This window comes from Engraulis encrasicolus, chromosome 19 (assembly GCF_034702125.1).
Source record: "Engraulis encrasicolus isolate BLACKSEA-1 chromosome 19, IST_EnEncr_1.0, whole genome shotgun sequence".
Classification (NCBI taxonomy): domain Eukaryota; kingdom Metazoa; phylum Chordata; class Actinopteri; order Clupeiformes; family Engraulidae; genus Engraulis; species Engraulis encrasicolus.
In genome coordinates, this window is record NC_085875.1 from 12,588,641 (window position 1) to 12,593,640 (window position 5,000).

Here is a 5,000-nt window from a genome sequence, read left to right on the forward strand (position 1 = left end):
GCCCGCGGGCACAACGTTGGTGACACCTGATGTGTATGTATGTATGTATGTCTATGTAGTGAGAGAGACTGGAGTGGGATCCCCTCTGGGATTCGAACTATGGCCTCCTGTGTCTCTGACTACTACAACAAAGAGCTAGACTCACACCCACACAACCCGAGTGATGGTCACACCATCACAGCATGTGTGAGGCTGTGTGTATGTGATGTGTGTGTGACCGCACGTGTGTGTATGTGTGATGGTCACACCATCACAGCATGTGTGGGGCTGTGTGTGTGTGTGACCGCACATGTGTGTATGTGTGTGTGTGTGACCGCATGTGAGTGTGTTTGTAGCGAGAGTAGAAGTCATTAGTTTGGTCAGGAGGCTTGACGGGGTCCAGTGAATTAATGACCTCACAGCAGGGCAGCAGCTCTGCCAAACGCCTGGCTGGCCATGGAGATGCCTGTCACAGGAGGATACACTCCACAGATACACACGGACAGCGGGAGAGAGAGAGAGAGAGAGAGAGAGAGAGAGAGAGAGAGAGAGAGAGAGAGAGAGAGAGAGAGAGAGAGAGAGAGAGAGAGAGAGAGAGAGAGAAGGACAGGGAGAGAGAGAAGGACAGGGAGAGTTCATGAGTGCTAAAGACAGAAGGGGGGGGGGGGTAATGCCTCCATTATTTATAACTGGGGTAAATGGAGTGAGTTAGTAGCTGAACTTTTGTGTATGTGTGAAAACTTTCTACTATCTACGTACTCACTTCATTATCAGATCAGATGTGTCAAATATAAAAGTAAATTCATGGTGTAAATACAACATTCACACGATATTACATAGCTGTTACCTCATTGTACCTAATGACTTAGATATACATGTATTGTGTTGATACTGAAAACACTACAAACCTAACAAGAACCCACTATAAATTTGATCCAACCAGTGCAGAGTCAGCTGATAGTAACACAGGTACACAGGTCTACTGGTTACTCGGGGTGTGCAAAATAATCGTCATATCGATGCATCGCAATACTTACTTTCACGACACAATGCATCGATTCATGACAAGGTATCGTGATACTTATTTTCTCAATATACTGCATGGATTCATGACAATTGATTATTTGATAACAATAAAATTCTATTTGCCACGGGTTGATTTTGTTCAGTAGAGAGTAGGTAATATTTCTGTTGTGATGTAAGCTCTCTCCCAGATGATAAAATGCTTAAATAGAATGAACTGACTTATGAAAGCTACACAGCAACTGACAAATAAGCTGTATTTTACACATTTACTGAAGTAAATATCGCAATGCATCACAGTAGTACATGAATCGCAATGCATCGTGATAGAATCGCATTGTGGCATGTGTATCGTGATGCGCATCGAATCGTGAACCCTTTGCCAATACCCACCCCTACTGGTTACTCATATCTGTGTTGTTTCTTTTTTTTACTTCAACTTTTGACATATCTGCTCATTGCTTACTTGCTTTAGCGTCAATTCTATTTCTGCTTATTCTGAGGTAGACAATATGTAGAAGAAAAAGATGAGGAGTCAAGATGTTCACAGAGTTCAATACATTTTATTGAAAAAAAAATGTACCAATTAAACAACCAAAAAAAGTTTTCTTTCAGAGAAAAGCTCTTATGTACAGCATATTGCACTATATAACAAATCGTCTAAACCTCCATACTGTATAAAAACCAGGGGGAAAAAAACAAAGTATGAGTGCACAGCTCAGTCTCGTAGACGCACAGTCAAAGTTTACAAAAAACAAAAATGCTACATTTTTGCTGGGTCTCATTTCTTGGTATACAGAGTAAGTGTTAAGCCTCAAAATAATTGTTTACAAACTGTAATGAAATGAAGGCAACTTCAAGGAATTCAGCAAGAAATGTAACTGAACAGTTGACGATGTAAAACATAGTATATTTCATGTTGATTCCAATACATGACATATTCCCATTATTGTAGAAAATGTGTGGATATTTTGCTTTTTTGTGTTTTGTTTTATGAAATGACTACAAAACAGAATCTCACAAGCCTGTACCGCCCTTTCTGTATCAGAATTCAGCAAGGAATGTTGCAAGTTCATTCCTTTTTTGCCTTTCAAACAGAATAAGAAAGCCCTTGATCTCATTTGATGCTCCACACGCAGATATTCCATAAGGTGTCAATAAAAACATTTTACAGGCCGAAACTGTCTCCAAAAAGCAGACATAGTATAAAAAGATTTTAAAAAAGTAAAAAATGAACACGAGCAAGGATTCATCCAAGTAGAATGATCTAAACTTCACTCTTCATCATGTTCCCTTGAATTACAATGGACAAAAAAATTAGTAAGAATAATTCCAAGACACTGATGGTTTTTAACACTAAGCTAACTGTTCTTGTGGGCCTCTAGTCACATCGACCAAACGGCAGTTTCTGCAACCAGACCAAGTCTTGGACACCCACAAAATCAGTGCTAACACTGGGCAACATGGTGGCTTGCTTCCCTTCCATCTTCGACCTCAATTGTACACTGCAGAGAATGGAATTAATGAGCCCACTGAGTTTTTTTTTTGTTTTGCTTCAGTGGTGCCAAATGAATCAGACTTCAGAAATGATTCCAGAGTGTACTGTATATCCTGTTGTGCATGTTACAGTTTACTACATTACACAGGATTTTAAAGGTAACACCAGGGTGAAGAACCCAAAGTTATTCAATTTCTTTCCAGTGCATGTCAATTTTTTAAGGAAAAAAAAAAAATCAAATAAACAATGCAGTCTACAAACCAGATAACCAAAATGCCCAGTGACTTTACAGAAAAGTTGTCACTGTGGTTAACACTTGTGACGCCTCACTCACTCGACTGACACAACTGAAATAACTGTTAGGGCAATACTCGTCATTGTTATGTGCAATGGTGACTACCAAAGGCAGGATGTCAGGCAGCATCACCTTTAGCTGCTAACTTCAGTGTACAGGGCTTCAGTGGGCATAGGGCTAGTGGCAGGGGATCGGAAGCCTGGGGAGAATTCCAAGAACATGGTTAATTAAATGATAAACTTGGCTAAGTTAGCCTACAGGGAATGGTAAACCCGCTAATAGATAGCCTGCAGGCAATATTTAGTTCAGAAAATGAAGACTCCGGGCTCTTCTATTAGGTGATTTACTCCTATCTCAAGGTTATCTTAACCTGGTTTACTATTAAACCAGCTTTGTGAAATAAATACCCCCTTGGTCCTTGGGGGTTCATGTGAAGACACATCATGCTTTAGCAGAGAACAAGCTCACTTGACAAGAGAAAGGCACAGCTTTCCCAGGGGGCCCAAATCCATCAACTAGCAATAACCTTCTAGCCATTTTTTTTTTTTTTGCAGTAACCTTCTTGCCTTTTTTTTGCCTTCATGATTGTTTTCATACGTGTACCACAGTGCAAAAGAATGCCACAGGTATAGTGAGGAAGGCAATAAGATGTGTTTTCAAACCAAGAGTTGTTCCTTCTGATTTTATGGTCTTTTCTTGTAGACCAATGTTATCTATTAGTTAACAACATCAATTTCTCGCCAATCAATCTTTGATTAAATGATTGCTGATTCCAGCTTTGTTTTTGTCTTTCTCCCTCAAACAAACCTAACTGAGATTTTGGGCTTTTAATTGTATTCCCAAGAAACGATCAATCAGGCAATGCTGGCCCCTCCCATTCAGCAGAGAAACACAAATACAATATATACACATCTAAGACCAATAAAATAAAATAGTAATAAAAAAAGAACAGTCGAGAAATTGCACACATGAAAGTATACAGTAGCAAATGGACAAATATACAAACAATAAATACATGAACAAAAAAAAGAACAATAAAACCAAATAAAACAAAATAAAATAAATTACAAAAGCCTTAATGTCCGGAGGAGGTTTCAGGAGTGGTCCGCAGACAGGGCATAGAGAGAATAAGGCTATGGCTACTCAGCAAGGCTAAGGTGACACGACAGAGGCACGCGGAGACAGAGCTACTAGGACATAACTGGCTCAGCGTTCAAAATTTGCAGGAAACAACTACAACTTTCTGCTCATCATGCTTTCAAACATGCTTTCAGTGTAGCCTCTGCCTCCACAAGCACTCTCCCTCAAACAGTCACCAACTTGCAGCTACATCAACAAGAGGCTACTGTACCATACTGCTGTATGTACCCAGGGGTTTGTGTGCTACGCTACGGTGTGGCCATGGATACCAGAACAGAACGCAATTGAAATTAATGATTGAAAAAATGAATAATGAAAACTTTGAAGGTGGATTTGGAAAAGGCCAAAAAGTCCCTTTGCAGTGATAGTATTTATCTGTGGTTTTGCTTACGTCTCCCACAGCGCCTGAACTACTCCCCTGACCTTGGACACAAGGTTGGAAATGAAAATAGTACAAGGCAATACAAGAATACAAAACAGAATAAAACAAAAACAAAAAAATGACAGCATTGACGAGAACAAATCAGTGTCTTCAAAAATACCAAAAACATAATAACAACTACAGTTCGATTCTTTCTTCCGAAGATTTTCTCCTCTAGTCTTGTAAAAAAAAAAAAAGTTTAAAAAGGTAAAGAAGTAGTGGTCATATCAATTAAACATTTACACCACTGCACCGTTTAACAAATTCACCTGAAAGGTACTGTACTGAGTACTCGTATATACTTATTCAAAATTACAAAAGTCCAGATAAGTATCCTGAGAGAAAGAGATGCAGTCGATTCACAGATTTGTTTGCACAGTATATACTCAGGCGCCTATACACAAGTGAGTGGTTTGGAGTCTAATCTCCAGCTGGCACCATAGAACGACCTTTAAAAAAACATCTTAGGGTCGAGGAGACAGACACCTTTATCAAATTGATTGGTTAATTAAAACAACAGCATTCCGATTGGTTTGGTGGGTTATTTAAATTAACTGAATGACTCAGTTTTAACAAAAAAAACCTAATTTGTTATGGAATTCTAATTACGTATGTCTCTGTCGGATATGTTTTTCATTTTTATG

At 39.1% G+C, this 5,000-nt stretch overlaps 1 protein-coding gene across 2 annotated transcripts in view; it reads right to left on the bottom strand.

Annotated features, from left to right (window-relative positions):
• Nucleotides 1-1,545: 1,545 nt before the first annotated feature.
• The window catches only part of LOC134434960 (uncharacterized), a 46,097-nt gene continuing 42,642 nt past the window's right edge, over nucleotides 1,546-5,000 (bottom strand). For both annotated transcript variants that reach the window (XM_063183656.1, XM_063183655.1), the window contains exon 4: nucleotides 1,546-5,000. This exon is cut by the window's right edge and continues 2,007 nt beyond it. The gene's annotated coding sequence lies outside the window, so the exon portion shown is untranslated.